We start from the raw sequence: 13,256 nt of genomic DNA on the forward strand, positions 1-13,256 counted from the left end.
TAACAGGGAATGCCCAGGGACTGTACCCCAGTAACAGGGAGTGCCCAGGGACCGTACCCCAATAACAGGGAGTGCCCAAGGACTGTACCCCAGCAACAGGGAGTGCCCAGGGACTGTACCCCAGTAACAGGCAGTGCCCGGGGAATGTACCTCAGTAACAGGGAGTGCCCAGGGACTGTACCCCAGTAACAGGGAGTGCCCAGGGACTGTACCCCAGTAACAGGGAATGCCCAGGGACTGTACCCCAGTAACAGGGAGTGCCCAGGGACCGTACCCCAGTAAAAGGGAGTGCCCAAGGACCGTACCCCTGTAACAGGGAGTGCCCAGGGTCTGAACCCCAGTAACAGGGAGTGCCCAGGGACCGTACCCCAGTGACAGGGAGTGCCCAGGGACCGTACCCCAGTCACAGGGAGTGCCATGGGACTGTACCCCAGTAACAGGGAGTGCCCAGGCACCGTACCCCAGCAACAGGGTGTGCCCGGGGACTGTACCCCAGTAACGGGGAGTGCCAGGGACCGTACCCCAGTAACAGGGAGCGCCCAGGGACTGTACCCCAGTAACAGGGAGTGCCCAGGGACCGTACCCCAGTAACAGGGAGTGCCCAGGGAATGTACCCCAGTAACAGGGAGTGCCCGGGGACCGTACCCCAGTAACAGGGAGTGCCCGGGGTCTGTACCCCAGTAACAGGGAGTGCCCGGGGACTGTACCCCAGTAACAGGGAGTGCCCAGGGACTGTACCCCAGTAACAGGGAGCGCCCAGGGAGCGTACCCCAGTAACAGGGAGTGCCCAGGGACTGTACCCCAGTAACAGGGAGTGCACAGGGACTGGCAGGAGGGATGGTAACCAGAGGTAGAATTGTCTTATGCAGCGAATGTTAAGGCCTCATGAATATCAGGATAAGTTATCACGGCCCAGTTACTCTGTCATTCGAGTCTTGCACACGTTGCTAATGTGGCATTTTTCACACTGGCAATGAGTTGACTGATAGCCGTGCTGTGATCAGCTAAGTTTGTTAGGGAGATGCAGTCGGCAAAATAATACATGGAAGACGGATAATAACCGTGACTCTCTGACACTGCGAGGCAAGGAAGCGAATGCTGCACCTCGGTACCGAATGATGCGCTGCTGACTGTTGAGGCAACAGCAGCGGTGTGGAAAATTGAAAGGTTGATGAGGTGCAAGCATTGTTTCGCGCGGGTGCTTTGATTGCTGGCATTTCAAACAGCCAGAAAACGCACTGGTTCCACTGACCGGGAATCGAACCCGGGCCGCGGCGGTGAAAGCGCCGAATCCTATCCACTAGACCACCAGGGAAGCTGTGAGAAGCGGCCTGCCAGCAAGCAGAACAAGGCAGTCTTTCCTCCTTGCTGCTTTGAAATTCAGGTCACTTTCACGCCAGGCAAACTTTTCGTACAAGATGACATTTTTTAGGCGAGATCACAAAGGACATGTTCAGGAAACCACAGCATCAAGTGCGTGTAGGCGTCCACCTGAAATCTATCTGCTTCTGTGCTTTTCTCAGAGATACACAGTCAGAGAAAAGCCGTCGGGATATTGAAAAATCAGCACCAAAATATCAAGGACAATACAGAGGAAACAGTAATGCACTGCTTGAGACAAAGACTCAAACATATGCACGAACACAGATGTGTGCTCACTTTGTGTGAGTATGTCTCAGATATCGATATGATTCATGGAGGCGTGCAGTACAGTGTGAGGCCATTCGGCCAATCGTGCCAGTGCTGTCCACTTGAAAGATCAGACGTGCTTTCTCCCGCTGTTATCTGCATTTCCCTGTCCTCTCTCGTTCCGCAGTGCCCCGCACAAAAGACAAACAGAAGGAGAACACTATGCTAACGAGGAATTGATGCAGGAGGTTTTTATGCAGTTCCTCACCGTTTAAAATTGTTTTAGGTTCAATCTTTCGCTGTTGATCTTTTCCAAGGAGCGCTTTAAGGTGCTGCCAAAACGTTTAAAATTGGGGATGTTAAAATTCCTTCCCGTCGGGGAATTTCACCCCGGTCTCCCGCGTGACAGGCGGGGATACTCACAACGAGACTAACGAGGAAGTGAGCAATGCAATGTCTGTCAGAGTAAGAATCGAGCCTGTTACACAGGAACAGGATGCCATTCAGCCCCTCAAAGCTGTTGCATAGCAACAGGAGCAGAACATTCATACCCTTGATCCACTTGCACAGGTACAGCTAATAAATTATTTATGCTCATGTGATGTGTTTGCTATGAAATGAATTGTTAAAAAAATTAGCCTGCATTGGCCGGGAATCGAACCCGGGTCTCCCGCGTGGCAGGCGAGAATTCTACCCCTGAACCACCAATGCACGCCGACTTAATCGATTCTATTTTCTGGTAGCTACAATTTATTTTTGACTTTTGTTAATACAAGCGTTAACATAAAAAGCAATATGCAGCAGATACTGCATCTGGAATTGTTGATTAATTGCTGGAAACACTTCGAAGGTCCTGGAAGATCTGTGGACAGAGAAACACAGGGTTAACCTCTCAGGTGCATGAGCTCTCGGTAGAGCTAAGATTTTGCACTTTTCTACGTCCCGTGGGAGTTTCCTTCCAACGTTGTTTAGCTGCTCAAAAATTACATAATTAAGAAACTAACCTTCCCCAAAAGAAAAAATAGGAGCAGTATTGGGCCATTCGGCCCCTCGAGCCCGCCATTTAAAAAGTTCGTGGCTGATGAGACCTTCGACACAACGCAACTTTGCCGCCCGTTCCCCATAACCTTTGACTCCCCTGTAGCTGAAATATATGTCTATCAGACATACAGAACCCGTTTGACGACTTACAGTGTGGCCCGAGGGATAGTGTGGAGAAGCTGGGATTGCTTTCCTCTGGAGGCTAAGAGGAAATTTAATAGAGGCTTGCAAAATTACAATGGGTTTTGATAGAGGAAATAAAGACAAACGCTTTCCAATGGCAGGAGGGATGGTAACCAGAGGTAGAATTGTCTTATGCAGCGAATGTTAAGGCCTCATGAATATCAGGATAAGTTATCACGGCCCAGTTACTCTGTCATTCGAGTCTTGCACACGTTGCTAATGTGGCATTTTTCACACTGGCAATGAGTTGACTGATAGCCGTGCTGTGATCAGCTAAGTTTGTTAGGGAGATGCAGTCGGCAAAATAATACATGGAAGACGGATAATAACCGTGACTGTTCTGACACTGCGAGGCAAGGAAGCGAATGCTGCACCTCGGTACCGAATGATGCGCTGCTGACTGTTGAGGCAACAGCAGCGGTGTGGAAAATTGAAAGGTTGATGAGGTGCAAGCATTGTTTCGCGTGGGTGCTTTGATTGCTGGCATGTCAAACAGCCAGAAAACGCACATGGTTCCCTGACCGGGAATCGAACCCGGGCCGCGGCGGTGAAAGCGCCGAATCCTATCCACTAGACCACCAGGGAAGCTGTGAGAAGCGGCCTGCCAGCAAGCAGAACAAGGCAGTCTTTCCTCCTTGCTGCTTTGAAATTCAGGTCACTTTCACGCCAGGCAAACTTTTCGTACAAGATGACATTTTTTAGGCGAGATCACAAAGGACATGTTCAGGAAACCATAGCATCAAGTGCGTGTAGGCGTCCACCTGAAATCTATTTGCTTCTGTGCTTCTCTCAGAGATACACAGTCAGAGAAAAGCCGTCGGGATATTGAATAATCAGCACCAAAATATCAAGGACAATACAAAGGAAACAGTAATGCACTGCTTGAGACAAAGACTCAAACATATGCACGAACACAGATGTGTGCTCACTTTGTGTGAGTATGTCTCAGATATCCATATGATTCATGGAGGCGTGCAGTACAGTGTGAGGCCATTCGGCCAATCGTGCCAGTGCTGTCCACTTGAAAGATCAGACGTGCTTTCTCCCGCTGTTATCTGCATTTCCCTGTCCTCTCTCGTTCCGCAGTGCCCCGCAGAAAAGACAAACAGAAGGAGAACACTATGCTAACGAGGAATTGATGCAGGAGGTTTTTATGCAGTTCCTCACAGTTTAAAATTGTTTTAGGTTCAATCTTTCGCTGTTGATCTTTTCCAAGGAGCGCTTTAAGGTGCTGCCAAAACGTTTAAAATTGGGGATGTTAAAATTCCTTCCCGTCGGGGAATTTCACACCGGTCTCCCGCGTGACAGGCGGGGATACTCACAACGAGACTAACGAGGAAGTGAGCAATGCAATGTCTGTCAGAGTAAGAATCGAGCCTGTTACACAGGAACAGGATGCCATTCAGCCCCTCAAAGCTGTTGCACAGCAACAGAACATTCATACCCTTGATCCACTTGCACAGGTACAGCTAATAAATTATTTATGCTCATGTGATGTGTTTGCTATGAAATGAAATGTTAAAAAAATTAGCCTGCATTGATCGGGAATCGAACCCGGGTCTCCCGCGTGGCAGGCGAGAATTCTACCCCTGAACCACCAATGCACGCCCACTTAATCGATTCTATTTTCTGGTAGCTACAATTTATTTTTGACTTTTGTTAATACAAGCGTTAACATAAAAAGCAATATGCAGCAGATACTGCATCTGGAATTGTTGATTAAATGCTGGAAACACTTCGAAGGTCCTGGAAGATCTGTGGACAGAGAAACACAGGGTTAACCTCTCAGGTGCATGAGCTCTCGGTAGAGCTAAGATTTTGCACTTTTCTACGTCCCGTGGGAGTTTCCTTCCAACGTTGTTTAGCTGCTCAAAAATTACATAATTAAGAAACTAACCTTCCCCAAAAGAAAAAATAGGAGCAGGATTGGGCCATTCGGCCCCTCGAGCCCGCCATTTAAAAAGTTCGTGGCTGATGAGACCTTCGACACAACGCAACTTTGCCGCCCGTTCCCCATAACCTTTGACTCCCCTGTAGCTGAAATATATGTCTATCAGACATACAGAACCCGTTTGACGACTTACAGTGTGGCCCGAGGGATAGTGTGGAGAAGCTGGGATTGCTTTCCTCTGGAGGCTAAGAGGAAATTTAATAGAGGCTTGCAAAATTACAATGGGTTTTGATAGAGGAAATAAAGACAAACGCTTTCCAATGGCAGGAGGGATGGTAACCAGAGGTAGAATTGTCTTATGCAGCGAATGTTAAGGCCTCATGAATATCAGGATAAGTTATCACGGCCCAGTTACTCTGTCATTCGAGTCTTGCACACGTTGCTAATGTGGCATTTTTCACACTGGCAATGAGTTGACTGATAGCCGTGCTGTGATCAGCTAAGTTTGTTAGGGAGATGCAGTCGGCAAAATAATACATGGAAGACGGATAATAACCGTGACTGTTCTGACACTGCGAGGCAAGGAAGCGAATGCTGCACCTCGGTACCGAATGATGCGCTGCTGACTGTTGAGGCAACAGCAGCGGTGTGGAAAATTGAAAGGTTGATGAGGTGCAAGCATTGTTTCGCGCTGGTGCTTTGATTGCTGGCATGTCAAACAGCCAGAAAACGCACATGGTTCCCTGACCGGGAATCGAACCCGGGCCGCGGCGGTGAAAGCGCCGAATCCTATCCACTAGACCACCACGGAAGCTGTGAGAAGCGGCCTGCCAGCAAGCAGAACAAGGCAGTCTTTCCTCCTTGCTGCTTTGAAATTCAGGTCACTTTCACGCCAGGCAAACTTTTCGTACAAGATGACATTTTTTAGGCGAGATCACAAAGGACATGTTCAGGAAACCACAGCATCAAGTGCGTGTAGGCGTCCACCTGAAATCTATTTGCTTCTGTGCTTCTCTCAGAGATACACAGTCAGAGAAAAGCCGTCGGGATATTGAATAATCAGCACCAAAATATCAAGGACAATACAGAGGAAACAGTAATGCATTGCTTGAGACAAAGACTCAAACATATGCACGAACACAGATGTGTGCTCACTTTGTGTGAGTATGTCTCAGATATCCATATGATTCATGGAGGCGTGCAGTACAGTGTGATGCCATTCGGCCAATCGTGCCAGTGCTGTCCACTTGAAAGATCAGACGTGCTTTCTCCCGCTGTTATCTGCATTTCCCTGTCCTCTCTCGTTCCGCAGTGCCCCGCAGAAAAGACAAACAGAAGGAGAACACTATGCTAACGAGGAATTGATGCAGGAGGTTTTTATGCAGTTCCTCACCGTTTAAAATTGTTTTAGGTTCAATCTTTCGCTGTTGATCTTTTCCAAGGAGCGCTTTAAGGTGCTGCCAAAACGTTTAAAATTGGGGATGTTAAAATTCCTTCCCGTCGGGGAATTTCACCCCGGTCTCCCGCGTGACAGGCGGGGATACTCACAACGAGACTAACGAGGAAGTGAGCAATGCAATGTCTGTCAGAGTAAGAATCGAGCCTGTTACACAGGAACAGGATGCCATTCAGCCCCTCAAAGCTGTTGCACAGCAACAGGAGCAGAACATTCATACCCTTGATCCACTTGCACAGGTACAGCTAATAAATTATTTATGCTCATGTGATGTGTTTGCTATGAAATGAAATGTTAAAAAAATTAGCCTGCATTTGCCGGGAATCGAACACGGGTCTCAAGCGTGGCAGGCGAGAATTCTACCCCTGAACCACCAATGCACGCCGACTTAATCGATTCTATTTTCTGGTAGCTACAATTTATTTTTGACTTTTGTTAATACAAGCGTTAACATAAAAAGCAATATGCAGCAGATACTGCATCTGGAATTGTTGATTAATTGCTGGAAACACTTCGAAGGTCCTGGAAGATCTGTGGACAGAGAAACACAGGGTTAACCTCTCAGGTGCATGAACTCTCGGTAGAGCTAAGATTTTGCACTTTTCTACGTCCCGTGGGAGTTTCCTTCCAACGTTGTTTAGCTGCTCAAAAATTACATAATTAAGAAACTAACCTTCCCCAAAAGAAAAAATAGGAGCAGTATTGGGCCATTCGGCCCCTCGAGCCCGCCATTTAAAAAGTTCGTGGCTGATGAGACCTTCGACACAACGCAACTTTGCCGCCCGTTCCCCATAACCTTTGACTCCCCTGTAGCTGAAATATATGTCTATCAGACATACAGAACCCGTTTGACGTCTTACAGTGTGGCCCGAGGGATAGTGTGGAGAAGCTGGGATTGCTTTCCTCTGGAGGCTAAGAGGAAATTTAATAGAGGCTTGCAAAATTACAATGGGTTTTGATAGAGGAAATAAAGACAAACGCTTTCCAATGGCAGGAGGGATGGTAACCAGAGGTAGAATTGTCTTATGCAGCGAATGTTAAGGCCTCATGAATATCAGGATAAGTTATCACGGCCCAGTTACTCTGTCATTCGAGTCTTGCACACGTTGCTAATGTGGCATTTTTCACACTGGCAATGAGTTGACTGATAGCCGTGCTGTGATCAGCTAAGTTTGTTAGGGAGATGCAGTCGGCAAAATAATACATGGAAGACGGATAATAACCGTGACTGTTCTGACACTGCGAGGCAAGGAAGCGAATGCTGCACCTCGGTACCGAATGATGCGCTGCTGACTGTTGAGGCAACAGCAGCGGTGTGGAAAATTGAAAGGTTGATGAGGTGCAAGCATTGTTTCGCGTGGGTGCTTTGATTGCTGGCATGTCAAACAGCCAGAAAACGCACATGGTTCCCTGACCGGGAATCGAACCCGGGCCGCGGCGGTGAAAGCGCCGAATCCTATCCACTAGACCACCAGGGAAGCTGTGAGAAGCGGCCTGCCAGCAAGCAGAACAAGGCAGTCTTTCCTCCTTGCTGCTTTGAAATTCAGGTCACTTTCACGCCAGGCAAACTTTTCGTACAAGATGACATTTTTTAGGCGAGATCACAAAGGACATGTTCAGGAAACCATAGCATCAAGTGCGTGTAGGCGTCCACCTGAAATCTATTTGCTTCTGTGCTTCTCTCAGAGATACACAGTCAGAGAAAAGCCGTCGGGATATTGAATAATCAGCACCAAAATATCAAGGACAATACAAAGGAAACAGTAATGCACTGCTTGAGACAAAGACTCAAACATATGCACGAACACAGATGTGTGCTCACTTTGTGTGAGTATGTCTCAGATATCCATATGATTCATGGAGGCGTGCAGTACAGTGTGATGCCATTCGGCCAATCGTGCCAGTGCTGTCCACTTGAATGATCAGACGTGCTTTCTCCCGCTGTTATCTGCATTTCCCTGTCCTCTCTCGTTCCGCAGTGCCCCGCAGAAAAGACAAACAGAAGGAGAACACTATGCTAACGAGGAATTGATGCAGGAGGTTTTTATGCAGTTCCTCACAGTTTAAAATTGTTTTAGGTTCAATCTTTCGCTGTTGATCTTTTCCAAGGAGCGCTTTAAGGTGCTGCCAAAACGTTTAAAATTGGGGATGTTAAAATTCCTTCCCGTCGGGGAATTTCACCCCGGTCTCCCGCGTGACAGGCGGGGATACTCACAACGAGACTAACGAGGAAGTGAGCAATGCAATGTCTGTCAGAGTAAGAATCGAGCCTGTTACACAGGAACAGGATGCCATTCAGCCCCTCAAAGCTGTTGCACAGCAACAGGAGCAGAACATTCATACCCTTGATCCACTTGCACAGGTACAGCTAATAAATTATTTATGCTCATGTGATGTGTTTGCTATGAAATGAAATGATAAAAAAATTAGCCTGCATTGATCGGGAATCGAACCCGGGTCTCCCGCGTGGCAGGCGAGAATTCTACCCCTGAACCACCAATGCACGCCCACTTAATCGATTCTATTTTCTGGTAGCTACAATTTATTTTTGACTTTTGTTAATACAAGCGTTAACATAAAAAGCAATATGCAGCAGATACTGCATCTGGAATTGTTGATTAAATGCTGGAAACACTTCGAAGGTCCTGGAAGATCTGTGGACAGAGAAACACAGGGTTAACCTCTCAGGTGCATGAGCTCTCGGTAGAGCTAAGATTTTGCACTTTTCTACGTCCCGTGGGAGTTTCCTTCCAACGTTGTTTAGCTGCTCAAAAATTACATAATTAAGAAACTAACCTTCCCCAAAAGAAAAAATAGGAGCAGGATTGGACCATTCGGCCCCTCGAGCCCGCCATTTAAAAAGTTCGTGGCTGATGAGACCTTCGACACAACGCAACTTTGCCGCCCGTTCCCCATAACCTTTGACTCCCCTGTAGCTGAAATATATGTCTATCAGACATACAGAACCCGTTTGACGACTTACAGTGTGGCCCGAGGGATAGTGTGGAGAAGCTGGGATTGCTTTCCTCTGGAGGCTAAGAGGAAATTTAATAGAGGCTTGCAAAATTACAATGGGTTTTGATAGAGGAAATAAAGACAAACGCTTTCCAATGGCAGGAGGGATGGTAACCAGAGGTAGAATTGTCTTATGCAGCGAATGTTAAGGCCTCATGAATATCAGGATAAGTTATCACGGCCCAGTTACTCTGTCATTCGAGTCTTGCACACGTTGCTAATGTGGCATTTTTCACACTGGCAATGAGTTGACTGATAGCCGTGCTGTGATCAGCTAAGTTTGTTAGGGAGATGCAGTCGGCAAAATAATACATGGAAGACGGATAATAACCGTGACTGTTCTGACACTGCGAGGCAAGGAAGCGAATGCTGCACCTCGGTACCGAATGATGCGCTGCTGACTGTTGAGGCAACAGCAGCGGTGTGGAAAATTGAAAGGTTGATGAGGTGCAAGCATTGTTTCGCGTGGGTGCTTTGATTGCTGGCATGTCAAACAGCCAGAAAACGCACATGGTTCCCTGACCGGGAATCGAACCCGGGCCGCGGCGGTGAAAGCGCCGAATCCTATCCACTAGACCACCAGGGAAGCTGTGAGAAGCGGCCTGCCAGCAAGCAGAACAAGGCAGTCTTTCCTCCTTGCTGCTTTGAAATTCAGGTCACTTTCACGCCAGGCAAACTTTTCGGACAAGATGACATTTTTTCGGCGAGATCACAAAGGACATGTTCAGGAAACCACAGCATCAAGTGCGTGTAGGCGTCCACCTGAAATCTATTTGCTTCTGTGCTTCTCTCAGAGATACACAGTCAGAGAAAAGCCGTCGGGATATTGAATAATCAGCACCAAAGTATCAAGGACAATACAGAGGAAACAGTAATGCACTGCTTGAGACAAAGACTCAAACATATGCACGAACACAGATGTGTGCTCACTTTGTGTGAGTATGTCTCAGATATCCATATGATTCATGGAGGCGTGCAGTACAGTGTGATGCCATTCGGCCAATCGTGCCAGTGCTGTCCACTTGAAAGATCAGACGTGCTTTCTCCCGCTGTTATCTGCATTTCCCTGTCCTCTCTCGTTCCGCAGTGCCCCGCACAAAAGACAAGGAGAACACTATGCTAACGAGGAATTGATGCAGGACATTTTTATGCAGTTCCTCACCGTTTAAAATTGTTTTAGGTTCAATCTTTCGCTGTTGATCTTTTCCAAGGAGCGCTTTAAGGTGCTGCCAAAACGTTTAAAATTGGGGATGTTAAAATTCCTTCCCGTCGGGGAATTTCACCCCGGTCTCCCGCGTGACAGGCGGGGATACTCACAACGAGACTAACGAGGAAGTGAGCAATGCAATGTCTGTCAGAGTAAGAATCGAGCCTGTTACACAGGAACAGGATGCCATTCAGCCCCTCAACGCTGTTGCACAGCAACAGGAGCAGAACATTCATACCCTTGATCCACTTGCACAGGTACAGCTAATAAATTATTTATGCTCATGTGATGTGTTTGCTATGAAATGAATTGTTAAAAAAATTAGCCTGCATTGGCCGGGAATCGAACCCGGGTCTCCCGCGTGGCAGGCGAGAATTCTACCCCTGAACCACCAATGCACGCCGAATTAATCGATTCTATTTTCTGGTAGCTACAATTTATTTTTGACTTTTGTTAATACAAGCGGGGACACTGCGTTAACATAAAAAGCAATATGCAGCAGATACTGCATCTGGAATTGTTGATTAAATGCTGGAAACACTTCGAAGGTCCTGGAAGATCTGTGGACAGAGAAACACAGGGTTAACCTCTCAGGTTCATGAGCTCTCGGTAGAGCTAAGATTTTGCACTTTTCTACGTCCCGTGGGAGTTTCCTTCCAACGTTGTTTAGCTGCTCAAAAATTACATAATTAAGAAACTAACCTTCCCCAAAAGAAAAAATAGGAGCAGGATTGGGCCATTCGGCCCCTCGAGCCCGCCATTTAAAAAGTTCGTGGCTGATGAGACCTTCGACACAACGCAACTTTGCCGCCCGTTCCCCATAACCTTTGACTCCCCTGTAGCTGAAATATATGTCTATCAGACATACAGAACCCGTTTGACGTCTTACAGTGTGGCCCGAGGGATAGTGTGGAGAAGCTGGGATTGCTTTCCTCTGGAGGCTAAGAGGAAATTTAATAGAGGCTTGCAAAATTACAATGGGTTTTGATAGAGGAAATAAAGACAAACGCTTTCCAATAGCAGGAGGGATGGTAAACAGAGGTAGAATTGTCTTATGCAGCGAATGTTAAGGCCTCATGAATATCAGGATAAGTTATCACGGCCCAGTTACTCTGTCATTCGAGTCTTGCACACGTTGCTAATGTGGCATTTTTCACACTGGCAATGAGTTGACTGATAGCCGTGCTGTGATCAGCTAAGTTTGTTAGGGAGATGCAGTCGGCAAAATAATACATGGAAGACGGATAATAACCGTGACTGTTCTGACACTGCGAGGCAAGGAAGCGAATGCTGCACCTCGGTACCGAATGATGCGCTGCTGACTGTTGAGGCAACAGCAGCGGTGTGGAAAATTGAAAGGTTGATGAGGTGCAAGCATTGTTTCGCGCGGGTGCTTTGATTGCTGGCATGTCAAACAGCCAGAAAACGCACATGGTTCCCTGACAGGGAATCGAACCCGGGCCGCGGCGGTGAAAGCGCCGAATCCTATCCACTAGACCACCAGGGAAGCTGTGAGAAGCGGCCTGCCAGCAAGCAGAACAAGGCAGTCTTTCCTCCTTGCTGCTTTGAAATTCAGGTCACTTTCACGCCAGGCAAACTTTTCGTACAAGATGACATTTTTTCGGCGAGATCACAAAGGACATGTTCAGGAAACCACAGCATCAAGTGCGTGTAGGCGTCCACCTGAAATCTATTTGCTTCTGTGCTTCTCTCAGAGATACACAGTCAGAGAAAAGCCGTCGGGATATTGAATAATCAGCACCAAAGTATCAAGGACAATACAGAGGAAACAGTAATGCACTGCTTGAGACAAAGACTCAAACATATGCACGAACACAGATGTGTGCTCACTTTGTGTGAGTATGTCTCAGATATCCATATGATTCATGGAGGCGTGCAGTACAGTGTGAGGCCATTCGGCCAATCGTGCCAGTGCTGTCCACTTGAAAGATCAGACGTGCTTTCTCCCGCTGTTATCTGCATTTCCCTGTCCTCTCTCGTTCCGCAGTGCCCCGCACAAAAGACAAGGAGAACACTATGCTAACGAGGAATTGATGCAGGAGATTTTTATGCAGTTCCTCACCGTTTAAAATTGTTTTAGGTTCAATCTTTCGCTGTTGATCTTTTCCAAGGAGCGCTTTAAGGTGCTGCCAAAACGTTTAAAATTGGGGATGTTAAAATTCCTTCCCGTCGGGGAATTTCACCCCGGTCTCCCGCGTGACAGGCGGGGATACTCACAACGAGACTAACGAGGAAGTGAGCAATGCAATGTCTGTCAGAGTAAGAATCGAGCCTGTTACACAGGAACAGGATGCCATTCAGCCCCTCAACGCTGTTGCACAGCAACAGGAGCAGAACATTCATACCCTTGATCCACTTCCACAGGTACAGCTAATAAATTATTTATGCTCATGTGATGTGTTTGCTATGAAATGAATTGTTAAAAAAATTAGCCTGCATTGGCCGGGAATCGAACCCGGGTCTCCCGCGTGGCAGGCGAGAATTCTACCCCTGAACCACCAATGCACGCCGACTTAATCGATTCTATTTTCTGGTAGCTACAATTTATTTTTGACTTTTGTTAATACAAGCGGGGACACTGCGTTAACATAAAAAGCAATATGCAGCAGATGCTGCATCTGGAATTGTTGATTAAATGCTGGAAACACTTCGAAGGTCCTGGAAGATCTGTGGACAGAGAAACACAGGGTTAACCTCTCAGGTGCATGAGCTCTCGGTAGAGCTAAGATTTTGCACTTTTCTACGTCCCGTGGGAGTTTCCTTCCAACGTTGTTTAGCTGCTCAAAAATTACATAATTAAGAAACTAACCTTC

The 13,256-nt window shown here is 47.2% G+C and overlaps 6 non-coding genes across 6 annotated transcripts; all 6 read right to left on the reverse strand.

Annotated features, from left to right (window-relative positions):
• Positions 1-2,269: 2,269 nt before the first annotated feature.
• Positions 2,270-2,340, reverse strand: trnag-gcc (transfer RNA glycine (anticodon GCC)). Its single transcript has one exon. It is a non-coding gene; the product is annotated as a tRNA-Gly (tRNA).
• A 1,026-nt stretch (positions 2,341-3,366) lies between these two features.
• Positions 3,367-3,438, reverse strand: trnae-uuc (transfer RNA glutamic acid (anticodon UUC)). Its single transcript has one exon. It is a non-coding gene; the product is annotated as a tRNA-Glu (tRNA).
• Positions 3,439-7,606: 4,168 nt separating this feature from the next.
• Positions 7,607-7,678, reverse strand: trnae-uuc (transfer RNA glutamic acid (anticodon UUC)). Its single transcript has one exon. It is a non-coding gene; the product is annotated as a tRNA-Glu (tRNA).
• Positions 7,679-9,729: 2,051 nt separating this feature from the next.
• On the reverse strand, positions 9,730-9,801 carry trnae-uuc (transfer RNA glutamic acid (anticodon UUC)). The gene has a single exon. It is a non-coding gene; the product is annotated as a tRNA-Glu (tRNA).
• A 948-nt stretch (positions 9,802-10,749) lies between these two features.
• On the reverse strand, positions 10,750-10,820 carry trnag-gcc (transfer RNA glycine (anticodon GCC)). The gene has a single exon. It is a non-coding gene; the product is annotated as a tRNA-Gly (tRNA).
• A 2,057-nt stretch (positions 10,821-12,877) lies between these two features.
• trnag-gcc (transfer RNA glycine (anticodon GCC)) lies at positions 12,878-12,948 on the reverse strand. Its single transcript has one exon. It is a non-coding gene; the product is annotated as a tRNA-Gly (tRNA).
• Positions 12,949-13,256: the final 308 nt, after the last annotated feature.

The sequence above is a fragment of the Somniosus microcephalus genome, unplaced genomic scaffold (assembly GCF_052327205.1).
Source record: "Somniosus microcephalus isolate GS21.2 unplaced genomic scaffold, FLI_Smic_1.0 unresolved_chr8, whole genome shotgun sequence".
Lineage (NCBI taxonomy): Eukaryota > Metazoa > Chordata > Chondrichthyes > Squaliformes > Somniosidae > Somniosus > Somniosus microcephalus.